Here is a 16,147-nt window from a genome sequence, read left to right on the forward strand (position 1 = left end):
AAAGAAACCCCAAGTATGTTCTACAAACGTCTGTTTATTTGACGGCTAAGGCAAACTGAAGGTCTCCAAACCTGCAACAGGAACATAGCTGCAAAACACTGTGAGTATAATTAACACCACTGAATTATATACTTTAATGTGGTTAAAAAGGGAAAATTTAGGTCCTACCTATGTTATTAGAATAATTAAACAATACAACAACAACATCGGACTATACAACACAAACAGGGAACCCTAATGCAAACCATGGATTATAGTTAATAGTACAATTGTAATAATACTCTTTCATTAGTTGAAACAAATATACTGCACTAATACCTGGTGTTACTAATGGAAAGAAGGGGGTATAGGAACTCTGTATTTATTGCTTAAGTTCTCCATAAACCCACAACTTCTTTAATTTAAAAAAAGAAAAATATCCATTAAGTCTGTATTAGTTTGCTAAATCTGCTGAATGCAATATATTGCAAATGGAACATCTTTTATAAAGGGAATTTATTACATTACAAGTTTATAGTTCTAAGGCTGTGAAAATGTCCAAATTAAAGCACCAAAAAGAAGCTACCTTCACTCAAGAAAGGTTGATGGTATCCAGAACACCTATGTCAGCTGAGAAGGCACATGTCTGGCATCTGCTGTTCCTTGTTTTTGGTTCCATTACTTCCAGCTTCTGAGGCCAGTTGTTTCCTTTCTAAGCATCTGTGGGCCTTGGCTTAGTTTCTCCAACTAAGTTGGAGTCTAGGTTCTGGCTTGCTTAGCATCTCATGGGAAGGCACATGGCAATGTCTGCTGGACTCTGCATCTGCAAACGTCCATGTCTATGTGTCTGCTCTCTCTGCCAGCTTTCCAAGCATCTCCAAATGTCTGCATCTCTGTCAACTCTGAAGTAACTATGTTTTCTCCAAACAGCTAAGCTTCCTTCAAAATGTTTCCTCATTTAAATGACTCTAGTAAACTAATTAAGACCCATCTTGAATATGCAGTCACATCTCCATCTAATCAAAAGGTCACACCCACAATTGGGTGTGTCATATCTCCACAGAAACAATCTAAACAAGAGATCCCACCCTACAATATTGAATCAGGATTGAGAGAACCTTAACCCCAAGATTGGATTAGGATAAAAAACATGGCTTTTCTGGAGAACATAACAGTTTCAAACTAGCACAGAAGGTTAGTTATTTATTTTTATTTTATTTTAACTAATATTTTAGGTAGGCTTTCACTTATGTTCTTGCATGTTTACAATGGAAAGGTTCATATGTGAAACAAGCATCCAAAAATGAATTAGATAACTTTCTTTCCTTTTCTATTTTATTCCTTGGACATTTGTTAGAATTGATCCATAAAAATGTAAGAGAGGTGTTTGATCCATAAAAATATGAGAGTGCTAAATTTAAAGACCCACCCAGAATGGGTGGAATCCCATCTCCATCTAACAAAAAGATCACACCCACAATTGGGCATATCACATCTCTGTAGAGATAATCCAATCAAAAGGTTCTACCTACAATACTGAATCAGGGTTAAAAGAAATGGCTGCCCTCACAAGATTGAATCAGGATTAAAACATGGCTTAATAGGGATACATAATACTTTCAAACTGGCACACTATATACTACCCTATAATTAACACCTTGCATTGGTGGGGAACATTTGCTTCAATTGATGATAATACTTATAATTGTACTATTGACTATAGAGCATGGTTAAACTTAGGATTCACTGTGTAGTATAAAATTTCATGGATTTAAAAATGTTTTATTCTATTATCATATATACAAAGAATGAGTGTTTCTAATTCTTGCATTCTCTCCAATATTTTTATTTTATATTATTATTTTTAATAACAGCCATTCTAATGAGTATGAAATGGTATCATTATGGTTTTGATTTGCGTTTCCCTGATGGCTAATGATGTTGAGCAACTTTTCATGTGCTTTCTGGTCATTTATATATTTCTTTGGAGAGATGTCATTCAAGTATTTTGTACATTTCTGAATTGGGTTGTTTTTCTTTTTGTTGTTAAGTTGAAGGATTTTAAAAATATTTTCTTGTTATTAAATCTTTATTGGCTCTGTGGTTTCCAAATATGTTTTCCTATTGTTTAGGTTGTCACTTTACTTTCATGATGAAGTTATTTGGGATGCAAAGTTTTTAATTTTGATGAGGTCCCATTTATACATTTTTTCTTTCATTGTTTGTGCTTGGGGTTTTAAGTCTAAGAAACCATTGCCTAACACAAAATTCTGAAGATGCTTGCCCACATTTCCTTCTATGAGTTTGATAGTTCCTACCTTTTATATTTAGGTTTTTGACCCATTTTGAGTTGAATTTTGTATAAGTTTTGGAGCAGAGGTCCTCCTTTTTTTTTATTTTTTCTAATTGGAGATCCAGTTTTCCTAGCACCACTTATTGAAGAGACTATTCTTTCCCAATTGAATAGTCTTTGCCACCTTGTCAAAAAATCAGTTAGGCATAAATATGAGAGTTGATTTCTGAGCCTTCAATTCAATTCCATTGATCTATATGTCTGTCCTTTCACCAATACATACAGTTTTTTAAAAATTTATTTATTAATTAAAAAAATTAAGAACAAACAAACAAAAACATTAACATATAATTCCATTCTACATATATATTCCATAATTCTCAGTATCATCACATAGTTGCATATTCATAATTTCTTAGAACATTTGCATCAATTCAGAAAAAGAAATAAGACAACAGAAAAAGAAATAAAACAATAACAGAAAAAAAGATTATACATACCATACCCCTTACCCCTCACTTTCATTTATCACTAGCATTTCAAACTAAATTTATTTTAATATTTGTTCCCCCTATTATTTATTTTTATTCCATATGTTCTACTCGTTTCTTGACAAGGTAGATAAAAGGAGAATCAGATACGAGGTTTTCACAATCACACAGTCACATTGTGACAGCTATATCATTATTCAATCATCCTTAAGAAACATGGCTACTGGAACACAGCTCTACATTTTCAGGCAGTTCCCTCCACCCTCTCCATTACATCTTGAATAACAAGATGATATCTACTTAATGCATAAGAATAACCTTCAGGACACCCTCTCGATTCTGTTTGGAATCTCTCAGCCATTGACACTTCGTCTCATTTCACTCTTCCCCCTTTTGGTCAAGAAGGTTCTCTCAATCCCTTGATGCTAAGTCTCAGCTCATTCTAGGATTTCTGTCCCACGTTGCCAGGAAGGTCCACACCCCTGAGAGTCATGTCCCATGTAGACGGGGGAGGGTGGTGAGATTGCTCGTTGTGTTGGCTGGAGAGAGAGGCCACATCTGAGCAACAAAAGAGGCTCTCTTGGGGGTGACTCTTAGGCCTAAATTTTAAGTAGACTTGACCTATCCTTTGTGGGGTGAAGTTTCGTATGAACAAACCCCAAGACTAGGGGCTCAGACTATAGCTTTGGTTGTCCACACTGCTTGTAAGAATATCAAGAATTCAACTTGGGGAAGTTGCATTTCTTCCCATTCTCACCATTCCCTGAAGGGGGCTTTGCAGATACTTTTCCACTCACTGATTGAATCACTCTGGGATTCATCGGGGCATCACTCCAGACAAACCAACAAAATCTCATGCCCTACCTGAGATTCCAAGAATTTATGGTGTTCAATCAAACTATCTACATAAGTTATATTAGGAAATGCACTAGTCAAAATATAAATTTTGTAAAACATTTTGTGCTTTAGTCTCACACGTAAGGTGACTTTTTAAGATATTAATTACCATCTATTTTCAGCACCCTGCAATAATGACATTCTTTTGTTCTTCCTCATGCAAAAACATTTTTAAAATTTGTACATTTAGTCACTATTATTATACACTTTAGGCATTCCTAGATTATACCATCTCAATCTTTCACATGTATCTTTCTTTCTGATTTCATTTATGTCCCCAGGCCTCCTCCCTCTATCATTCTCACATGCAGCTTCATTCAGTGTTTTAACATAATTGTATTACAGTTAGGTAGTATTGTGCTGCCCATTTCTGAGTTTTTGTATTGAGTCCTGTTGTGCAGTCTGTATCCCTTCAGCTCCAATTACCCAATATCTTAATCCTATTTCTATCTCCTGATGGTCTCTGTTACCAATGACATATTCCAAGTTTATTTGCTAATGTCAGTTTATATCAGTGAGACCATACAGTATTTGTCCTTTTCTTTTTGACTAGTCTCACTCAGCATAATGTTCTCAAGGTCCATCCATGTTGTTACATACTTCATAAGTTTATTCTGTCTTAAAGCTGCATAATATTCCATCGTATGTATATACCACAGTTTGTTTAGCCACTCGTCTGTTGATGGACATTTTGGTTGTTTCCATCTCCTTGCAATTGTAAATAATGCTGCTATAAACATTGGTGTGCAAATGACCGTTTGTGTCTTTGCCCTTATGTGCTCTGAGGAGATACCTAGCAATGGTATTGCTGGGTCATATGGCAATTCTATATTCAGCTTTTTGAGGAACCGCCAAACTGCCTTCCACAGTGGTTGCACCATTTGACATTCCCACCAATAGTGAATCAGTGTGCCTCTTTCTCCACATCCTCTCCAGCACTTGCCATTTTCTGTTTTGTTAATAATGGCTATTCTGGTGGGTGTGAGATGATATCTCATTGTGGTTTTGATTTGCATTTCTCTAATGGCCAGGGACATTGAGCATCTCTTCATGTGCCTTTTGGCCATTTGTATTTCCTCTTCTGAGAGGTGTCTGTTCAAGTCTTTTTCCCATTTTGTAATTGGGTTGGCTGTCTTTTTGTTGTTGAGTTGGACAATCTCTTTATAAATTCTGGATACTAGACCTTTATCTGATATGTCATTTCCAAATATTGTCTCCCATTGTGCAGGCTGTCTTTCTACTTTCTTGATGAAGTTCTTTGATGCACAAAAGTGTTTAATTTTGAGGAGTTCCCATTTACTTATTTCTTTCTTCAGTGCTCTTGCTTTGGGTATAAGGTCTATAAAACTGCCTCCAATTATAAGATTTATAAGATATTTCCCTACATTTTCCTCTAACTGTTTTATGGTCTTAGACCTAATGTTTGGATCTTTGATCCATTTTGAGTTAACTTTTGTATAGGGTGTGAGATACGGGTCTCTTTCATTCTTTTGCATATGGATATCCAGTTCTCTAGGCACCATTTATTGAAGAGACTGTTCTGTCCCAGGTGAGTTGGCTTGACTGCCTTATCAAAGATCAAATGTCCATAGATGAGAGGGTCTATATCTGAACACTCTATTCGATTCCATTGGTCAATATATCTATCTTTATGCCAGTACCATGCTGTTTTGACCACTCTGGCTTCATAATATGCCTTAAAGTCAGGCAGCGTGAGACCTCCAGCTTCGTTTTTTTTTTTCCTCAAGATACTTTTAGCAATTTGGGGCACCCTGCCCTTCCAGATAAATTTGCTTATTGGTTTTTCTATTTATGAAAAGTAAGTTGTTGGGATTTTGATTGGTATTGCATTGAATCTGTAAATCAATTTAGGTAGAATTGACATCTTAACTTTATTTAGTCTTCCAATCCATGAACATGGTATGCCCTTCCATCTATTTAGGTCTTCCGTGATTTCTTTTAACAGTGTCTTGTAGTTTTCTTTGTACAGGTCTTTTGTCTCTTTAGTTAAATTTATTCCTAAGTATTTTATTCTTTTAGTTGCAATTGTAAATGGAATTCATTTTTGATTTCCACCTCAGATTGTTCATTGCTAGTGTATAGAAACACTACAGATTTTTGAATGTTGATCTTGTAACCTGCCACTTTGCTGTACTCGTTTATTAGCTCTAATAGGTTCACTGTGGATTTTTCAGGGTTTTCGATGTATAATATCATATCATCTACAAACAGTGATAGTTTTACTTCTTCCTTTCCAATTTTGATGCCTTGTATTTCTTTTTCTTTTCTAATTGCTCTCTCTAGAACTTCCAACACAACATTGAATAACAGTGGTGATAGTGGACATCCTTCTCTTGTTCCTGATCTTAGGGGGAAAGTTTTCAGTTTTTCCCCATTGAGGATGATATTATATCATATATTCCCTTTATCATTTTAAGAAAGTTCCCTTGTATTCCTATCCTTTGAAGTGTTTTCAACAGGAAAGGATGTTGAATCTTGTCAAATGCCTTCTCTGCATCAATTGAGATGATCATGTGATTTTTCTGCTTTGATTTGTTGATATGGTGTATTACATTAATTGATTTTCTTATGTTGAACCATCCTTGCATACCTGGGATGAATCCTACTTGGTCATGATGTATAATTCTTTTAATGTATTGCTGGATTCGATCTGGTAGAATTTTGTTGAGGATTTTTGCATCTATATTCATTACAGAGATTGGTCTGTAGTTTTCTTTTTTTGTAATATCTTTGTCTGGTTTTGGTATAAGGGTGATGTTGGCTTCATAAAATGAATTAGGTAGCTTTCCTTCCTCTTCAATTTTTTTGAAGAGTTTGAGCAGAATTGGTACTAATTCTTTCTGGAATGTTTGGTAGAATTCACATATGAAGCCATCTGGTCCTGGGCTTTTCTTTTTGGGAAGCTTTTTAATGACTGATTCAATTTCTTTACTTGTGATTGGTTTGTTGAGGTCATCTATTTCTTCTTGAGTCAAAGTTGGTTATTCATGCCTTTCTAGGAAGTTGTCCATTTCATCTACATTGTTGTATTTATTGGTGTAAAGTTGTTCATAGTATACTGTTATTACCTCCTTTATTTCTGTGGCATCAGTGGTTATGTCTCCTCTTCCATTTCTGATCTTATTTATTTGCATCCTCTCTCTTCTTTTTGTCAATCTTGCTAAGGGCCCATCAATCTTATTGATTTTCTCATAGAACCAGCTTCTGGTTTTATTGATTTTCTCAATTGTTTTCATGTTCTCAATTTCATTTATTTCTGCTCTAATCTTTGTTATTTCTTTCCTTTTGCTTGCTTTGGGGTTAGTTTGCTATTCTTTCTCCAGTTCTTCCAAGTGGACAGTTAATTCCTGAATTTCTGCCCTTTCTTCTTTTTTGATGTAGGCATTTAGGGCAATAAATTTCCCTCTTAGCACTGCCTTTGCTGCACCCCATAAGTTTTGATATGTTGTGCTTTCATTTTTATTTGCCTTGAGATATTTACTGATTTCTCTTGTAATTTCCTCCTTGACCCACTGGTTGTTTAAGAGTATGTTGTCAAGCCTCCACATATTTGTGAATTTTCTGGTGCTCTGCCTATTACTGATTTCCAACTTCATTCCTTTATGATCTGAGAAAGTGTTTTGTATGATTTTAATCTTTTTAAACTTGTTGAGACTTGCTTTGTGACCCAGCATATGGTCTATCTTTGAGAATGATCCATGAGCACTTGAGAAAAAGGTGTATCCTGTTGTTGTGGGGTGTAATGTCCTATAAATGTCTGTTAAGTCTAGCTCATTTATTGTAATATTCAAATTCTCTGTTTCTTTATTGATCCTCTGTCTAGATGTTCTGTCCGTTGATGAGAGTGGGAAATTGAAGTCTCCAACTATTATGGTAGATGTGTCTATTTCCCTTTTCAGTGTTTGCAGTGTTTGCCTCATTTATTTTGGAGCATTCTGGTTTGGTGCATAAATATTTATGATTTTTATGTCTTCATGCTGAATTTTTTCTTTTATTAGTACATAGTATCCTCCTTTGTCTCTTTTTACTGTTTTACATTTGAAGTCTAATTTGTTGGATATTAGATAGCTACTCCTGCTCTTTTCTGGTTGTTATTTGCATGAAATGTCTTTTCCCAACCTTTCACTTTCAACCTATGTTTATCTTTGGGTCTAAGATGTGTTTCCTGTAGACAGCATATAGAAGGATCCTGTTTTTTAATCCATTCTGTCAGTCTATATCTTTTGATTGGTGAGTTCAACCCATTAACATTTAGGTTATTACTGTGCAGGTAGTACTTTCTTCTACCATTTTGCCTTTTGGATTTTATATGTCATATCTAATTTTCCTTCTTTCTACACTCTTCTCTACACCTCTTTGTTTTGTGTTTTTGTATCTGTCTCTAGTGATCCCTTTAGTATTTCTTGCAGAACTTGTCTCTTGGTCACAAATTCTCTCAGTGATTTTTTGTCTCAAAACGTTTTAATTTCTCCCTCATTTTTGAAGGACAATTTTGCTGGGTATAGAATCCCTGTTGGCAGTTTTTCTCTTTTAGTAATTTAAATATATCATCCCACTGTCTTCTAGCTTCCATGGTTTCTGCTGAGAAATCTACACATAGTCTTATTGGGTTTCCCTTATATTCCCTTGATGGATTGCTTTTCTCTTGCTGCTTTCAAGATCCTCTCTTTCTCTTTGACCTCTGACATTCTGATTAGTAAGTGTCTTGGAAAACATCTATTTGGATCTATTCTCTTTGGGGTACGCTGCACTTCTTCGATCTGTAATTTTAGGTATTTCATAAGAGTTGGGAAATTTTCAGTGATAATTTCTTCCATTAGTTTTTCTCCTCCTTTTCTCCTCTCTTCTCCTTCCTGGACACCCACAACATGTATATTTGTGCGCTTCATCTTATCATTCAATTCCCTGAGTCCCTACTCATATTTTTCCATTTTTTTCCCTGTGGTTTCTGTTTCTTGTCGGATTTCAGATTTTCCGTCCTTCAGTTCGCTAATCCTATCCTCTGTCTCTCAAAATCTACCATTGTAGGTTTCCATTGTTTTTTCGTCTCTTCTACTGTGCCTTTCATTCCCATAAGTTCTGTGATTTGTTTTCTCAAACTTTCCATTTCTTCTTTTTGTTCATTCCTTGCCTTCTTCATATGCTCCCTCAATTCATTGATTTGGTTTTTGATGAGGTTTTCCATGTCTGTTCGTATATTCTGAATTCATTGTTTCAGCTCTTGTATCTCATTTGAATTATTGGTTCGTTCCTTTGACTGGGCCATATCTTCAGTTTTCCTGGTGTGATTTATTTTTTGCTGGCATCTAGACATTTAATTACCTTAATTAGTTTATTCTGGAGATTGCTTTCACTTTTCTTACCTAGGGTTTTCTTGCTGGATGAATTTGTTGTCTATCTGTTCTTTGACATTCAGTTCAGCTTTTTCTGAGACCTCTAGCTTCGGATTTGTTTAACAGAGGATAATTTTTTGGTTCTTGTTTCTTGCCCTTTTGTATGGTGCCTTCCCCCTCTCCCCCCCAGGAGGGTCTACGTAGGTATTATAGACTCCAGCCGAGTTTTCCCAGACTAAACTGGCTTCCTATCACGGAAGGAGTCACCTGTGTCAGTTTTCCCTGAGGGTGAGACCCAGCAGGTTAAAAGACTTTCCTGTGAAGTTTCAGAGCTCTGTTTTTCTTATCCTGCCCAGTATGTGGTGCTTGTCTGCCTGCAGGTTCCACCAGCATAAGATGATGTGGCACCTTTAATTTTGGCAGACTTTCCCTGCTGGGGGCATGGTGCAGACAGAGGAGAGGTTGTAGGTTGATTTTAATAGCTTCAAATTGCCAAGCCCTGGGGTCTGAATTCCTTAAGGGAGGGATTCCACCTGAGTTGGGCTTCACCTCTCCCCTGGGGAAGGCACAGGTGTGAGACAAGCCCTGAAAGCAGCCCGTTACTGCATATGCCTGGGGCAGTTGCAGCCAGAGAAGTCCCCCCACTGAATCCAGAGGCAGCCAAGCCTCTGTAGAAAGACACCCACAAAAATCTCCATTTCCTCCCCTTTCCTCTTTTTCCATTGGCCCAATGAGCGACCTCCGCTTTGACCAGGTTCACCTGAGCTGGGGGCCTATTTTTAGTAGTCAGAATTTGTTAATTAATTCCACAATTGGCGTGTGTTTGGGCTCAGCCCCTGCTGCTGGTTAAGTCTCTTTCTTTTCCCTCTGGAAGCAGCCTGGGGGGAGGGGTGCCGGTTGCGGCGGCTTGGGGAACTCACGGTTCTGGGGAGGCTTGCAGCTGGTCCAGGTGGTCCATACTGGGGTATGCTGTGTGCAGTCATTGACATGGCTCCAGGAGCTGTTCTGTACTGTTTCTAGTTATTTAGTAGTTGTTCTGGAGGATGAACTAAAACATGCACATTGCTAAGCTGCCATCTTGGCCCCATAGTCTCCCCAGTACCATACAGTTTTGATTACTGCAGCTTTGTAATAAATTTTATGATTGGAAGGTCTGAGTTCTGAGTCCTTGAACTTCATTCTTCTTTTTCAAGATGGCTTTAGGTATTTGGGGTTCCTTACTCTTATGTACTAATTTGAGGATTGTTTTTTTCATTTTTGAAAAGAAGGTTGTTGGAATTTTTATTGGTATTGCATTGAATCTATAAATTCCTTTGGGTAGGAGTGACACCTTAAAATATTTAGCCCTCAAATCCATGAATACAGACTATCCTTCCATTATTTAGGTCTTTGATTTCTTTTAGCAAGGTTTTGCAGTTTTCTTTGTACAAGTCCTCTATAACCATGTTTAGATTTGCAACTAGATATTTGATTCTTTTAGTTGTTATTATGAATGGATTTTTTTCTTTCTTGATTTCTTCTTTAGATTGTTCATTGCTTGTGTATATAAACACTACTAAGTTTTTTATGTTGAGCTTGTACCCCACCACTTTGCTGAATTCATTTATTAGCTTTAAGAGATTTGTTGTTGATTTTTTCACTCATTCTGTTTATGTAGGTGTATTATGTTAATTTATTTTCTTATGTTGAATACCCTTGTATACCAGGGATAAATCCCACTAAATCATGGAGTATAAAACTTTTTTTTTGTTGCGTAGAAATTTTTTATCATCAAGGCATTAAACTTTTCTCAAAACAAGTATAATTTACAGGAATTATACAAGGAACATTTTTACCAAATATTAAAAAATTTAGCAATGATATTGAGTAGAAATGTTTTTCAGTTGCAAAAACCATCTTTGGTTTAAAAAAATAATCAGAAACCTTACTGGATTTATGTGCTTTTGCAAATATCTTAAGAAGTCTTAAGCCAAACAATATTTTAAGTAGAAAAAACACTAATTTTTAAAAAGTTTCATATACTATTTATGTGGTTTATGTACATACATTAATTGGTTTCTTTTATGGCAAACTTAATCGGATGTTTATTATTTGTACATAAAGCATTGTAAAATAAGGGCAAGAGCTAGTCACCTTAACAAAACTACTCTATACGACAAATAAGTATTAAACATATTAGTGGTTGAAAATTGTCTGCTATAAACTATAAAACAAAACACATTTACTGAATTGTTTTTCAGTTTCAGCTGCACACTGGCATCCTAAATAAGGGTTTCCCATAGAGAAAAGTGCAGTGAAATTTGCTCTAGTGATTAGTTTATGTCAATCCATTCTTTTTCTTCCTCACCACCCCTACACCCTGAAGTGGTATCATATTATTAAAAACATTAAGTACCTGGGATTAATGTTTCAAATCAAGACATCGTTTGAGTAATTTCAAATGATACAGCTCTTTATATAAATAAGACGTTTTGTGGTCACAGTTACTTCAAAACGTAATTATACTCAAATAACCTGACATGTTATGCTTCAGCAATTACAGACCCATGATTCTGACACATGACAATTTATAAGTTAGGCAAATGTGTAGTGCTAAAAGATGTGAACAGTTGTTCTTCTGTTTAACTTTAGAGTGCGGCAAAATTCAAGCAATGACTTTATTTTTTCAGTTAACATAACCAGCCCACAACACACTAAATCATAAAGACTTTTAGAAGTAAAAATCCAAGGATGGTAATACCTTTACTAAGTTACAAAACTTTGGTAAATGAATACAGTACTCTTTTAATACAATTAAATCATAATTTTTTTGGAATCATATATTATTTTCATGATAATTTTCACTCCAAAAATATCACTTACGTGTGAAATATAAACACTGGCCTTTAGCTGTGGTTTAGAGCAGAGCAAGTTTTTTTTTTTTAAATATACAAATTAACACGCTTTTAACAGAATTTCTTCTTTTACAGTGAGTTTGTTCACGTAAGTAGGGCAATCCTGTTTGCATGTAAAAAGGTGGCTCTGCTTTGTTCTGGGGTTGGTACAAAGCCAGGTAGAGTTTCAATGCATGAAAAGCTTTAAAATCTTAAGGAGATTCAATATGCCAATACCAATTTCAGAGTACTTTTTCAAAAAATGTAAAATTTCAATATAAATGCTGGAGCCTTTAAAAGTAGATGGTCATTTCAAATAATAGAAAGTGTGAAATTTCTTTTATCGACAATTCTTTTATTGAGAAGTCCTGCATCTCTTCGTTTTCATTAAATCACATACCTTTTTTTCCAGCTTATCACAAAAACATCTACCTAAAATATAGTTGTATTTCTCCATAAATGCTGCTGCTGCCATCGGTGTCCTTATGCTTCCTCTTGCTGAAGTTGTAAATTCTTCAGTCTTGGCCTTCAAATTATGTATTACTGATTTCATCACTTCTTGGCCTTTATTAGTGTTTGCAGAAATTGTACTTGCCATCAGTGCTTCCAGGTAACAGCTGAGGCTGACTCCTTTCACAATGATTATGGCTTCTTGAGTCAAAACAGTCTTTTCTGGGTCTTGAGAATGTGGTTTGTATATAAGCCTTTCATCTACTGAAACCATATTTATAAATGAAATATTAGTAGATTTAAGTTCTATTGTTCTCTCTACAGGATCAACTACCAAATGTTCCTGCATATATGTTTTTGTTCTTGCTGCAACAAGAGATTTCACAATGGAAGGCAGTCCCAATGCTGTGCTGAGAAGTCTATGGCTGTGCAACTTTCCAGAGGGATCTGTATATCTTTCCAATACATCAACTCCAGCAACACTTGGGTTCATAGGATTTGGGTATTTCTGCATTGCAGCTATTGTAACATTTTCCCATGGGTGGTCAAAGACGTGCTCTGAAGTTCTTACGTTCATGGTGCCAGTGACAGGCATGATGTCTGGCCAGTAGTAGGAGAGAATGAGGTAAGAGGCAGTGCCTGCTCCCAACCCCACCCCTCACCCCCAAGCCATCCCAACCACTCCAACCAGCTAACACTCCCATGGAGTATAAATCTTTTAATGTGCTATTGGATTCTGTTTGCTAATATTTTTGAGGATTATTGCATCTATATTCATAAGAAATATTGGGATATAAGTTTCTTTTTTTGCTATCTTTAATTGGCTTTGGTATGAGAGCATCTTGGTCTCATAGAATGAATTAGGGAGTGTTCCCTCCTCTTCAATTTTTTTTGGAAGAGCTTGAGCAGAATTGGAGTTAAGTCTTCTTAGAATGTTTGGTAAAATTCCCCTCTGATGCCATGTCGTCCTGGGCTTTTGTTGGAAAGTTTCTGATTACCAGTTCAATCTCTTCAATGGCAGTTGGTTTGCTGGGATCTTCTACTTCTTAAATCACTGTTGGTAGTTTGTTTTGTTTCTAAGAATTTATCCATTTCATCTAGGTTAACTAATTTTTTTATATACAGTTGTTCATAATATCCTCTTATAGCACTTTTTATTTCAGCAGGGATGGAAGTAATGTCCCCTTTTCATCTCAGATTTTCATAATTTGTATTCTTTTTCTTCTTCATCAGTTTAGCTAAAAGTTTTGTCAAATGTATTGACCTTTCAAAATGTGCTGGTTTGAAAGGATGTATGCCCCCTAGAAAAGTCATGTTTTTATCAAAATCCCATTTCATAAAGGAAGAATAGTTCCTATTCAATACTGTATGTTTAAAACTATAATCAGATCATCTCCCTAGATGATTGATTTAGTCAGGGGTGGCTGTTAAGCTGTATTAGGTGACATGTCTCCACCCATTTGGGGCGGTCCTGATTGGTTTATTGGAATCCTATAAAAGAGAAAATGTTTTGGAGAATAAGAGATTCAGAGAGAGCAGAGCAGAACGACATAGCCACGAGAAGCAGAGCAACCTTTGGAAATGAAGAAGGAAAATGTGCCCCGGGGAGCTTCATGAAACTGGAAGCCAGGAGAGAAAGCTAGCAGATGACGCCGTGTTTGTCATATGCACTTCCAGCTGAGAGAGAAGCCCTGACTGTGTTTGTCATGTGTCTTCTCATTTGAGAGAGAAACCCTGAACTTCATTGGCCTTCTTGAACGAAGGTATCTCTCCCTGGATGCCTTTGATTGGACATTTCTATAGAGTTGCTTTAATTGGGACATTTTCTCAGCCTTAGAACTGTAAACTAGCAATTTATTAAATTCCCTTTTTTAAAAGCATTCTGTTTCTGGTATATTGCACTCCAGCAGCTGGCAAACTAGAACACAAAAATAACTAACTTTTGGCTTTGTTGATTCTATTGTTTTTCTTGGTCTCTATTTATCTCTGCTTTAATATTTGTTATTTTCTTCCTTTGGATTGTTTATTCTTCTTTTTCTGATTCTTCCAGTTTTGACGTTAGTTCTCTGAATCTTTCTTCTTTTTTCATGTGAGCATTTAGAGCTATAAATTTGCCTCTCAGCATTCCCCTTTGCTGTATCCCATAAACTTTGATGTGCTGTATATTCATTTTTCACCTGCTTCAAGATATTTCCTAATTTCCTTCATGACTTCCTCTTTAACACATTGGTTTTTTAAGACTATGATATTTAATTTCTACAAATTCTGAGTTTCCCCGTTGTTGATTTGTAGCTTCATGCTATCAAGGTCCAAGAAAAAATAAAAGGATTTTAGTATTCTTGAATTTATTATGACTTGTTTTGTGACCTAAGATATGATCTATCCTGGAGAATGATCCATGTGCACTTGGGAAGAATGTGTATTCTTTTGTCGTTGGTGTCTGTTAGGCCTAGTTGGTTTAGAGTATTGCTCAAGTCTTATATTTTCTTATTGGTATTCTGACAAGATGTTCTATCCATTATTGAAAGTGGTATATTAATGTAGAATGGTCAATTTCTCTCTTACGATCTGTCAGCATTTGCTTCATGTATTTTCAGGTTCTTCCATTATGAGCATTTTTCATTTTTTCTTCTAGGTGCTCTTACTCTTTCCCTCATTACTGAAAGAAAACCTCAACAGATATAAAATTCTTGGTTGACAGTTGCTTTCTTTCAGCACTCTAAGTATTTTAACTCACTGCCTTCTTACCTCCATAGTTTATGATGCAAAATCAGTATTCAATCTAATTGGGATTCCCTTGAAGATAACACATTGTTTTTCTTTTGCAGCTTTCAGAACTCTCCTTGTGTGCCAGTTTGAAACTATTATATACCTCAGAAAAGATATATTTTAATCCTGATCAAAACTTGTGGGGCCAGACCTATTGTTTAGGGTGGGAAACTTTGATTAGATTATTTCCATGGAGATAAATGTGACACACCCAATTGTGGAGGTGGCTTTTTAATTAGATGAAGATGTGACCCCTCCCATTTAAGATGCGTCTTGTTAGTTTACTAGAGTTCTTTTAAAAGGGAAACATTTTGGAGAAAACTCAGATGCAGACACTTGGAGAACTGTTGCTTCAGAGCTGACAGAGACACAGATATCTGAAGATGCCTAGAGTGCCAACAGAGAGAGCAGATGCCCAGACATCACCACGTGTCTTCCCATGAGATGCTAAGCAAGCCACAACCTGAAGACAGCCACAGGAAGCCAACAGATGAAACCAGCCCTGGAGAATCCAAATGAGGAAACCCCACAGGAACAGAGGCTGAAAGCAATGGCACTTAGGAGCAAGGGACTAACAGATGCCAACCATGTGACTTCCCAGCTGACAGAGGTGTATCAGATAGCATCAGCCTTTCTTAAGTGAAGATAACCTCTTGTTGGTGCCTTAATTGGGACCTTTTTAGGGCCTTAGAATTGTAAACTTGTAACTTATTAAATCCCCTTTTAAAAAGCCATTCCATCTGTTATATTGCATCCCAGCAGCTTTAGCAAACCAAAACACTTTGTCCTTATATTTGATAGTGTAATCAATTTATAATGTGATTTATTTTTCTTCATATTTATTCAAACATTATAAACAACACAAAATGTGCATATTCACATCTTCTGCTAAGTGTGGGATGTTCTGTATCATTATTTCCCTATTCCCTCCTCCCCTTTCTCTCCTTCTGGGACTCCATAATGCATATATATATATATTGGTAGACTTGATGGTGTCTCAGAAGTGTTTTAGGCTATTTTCACTCTTAATAATTTTTCTGT

General features: G+C 36.0%; 1 long non-coding RNA gene and 1 pseudogene across 2 annotated transcripts in view; both read right to left on the reverse strand.

The window, feature by feature from the left end:
- LOC143644339 (uncharacterized) overlaps positions 1–16,147 on the reverse strand; it is a 43,028-nt gene that overhangs the window by 16,094 nt on the left and 10,787 nt on the right. The gene's annotated exons all lie outside the window — the stretch shown is intronic.
- LOC143643370 (PRELI domain containing protein 3B pseudogene) lies at positions 12,015–12,934 on the reverse strand (annotated as a pseudogene).

This window comes from Tamandua tetradactyla, chromosome 8 (genome assembly GCF_023851605.1).
Source record: "Tamandua tetradactyla isolate mTamTet1 chromosome 8, mTamTet1.pri, whole genome shotgun sequence".
Taxonomy (NCBI): domain Eukaryota; kingdom Metazoa; phylum Chordata; class Mammalia; order Pilosa; family Myrmecophagidae; genus Tamandua; species Tamandua tetradactyla.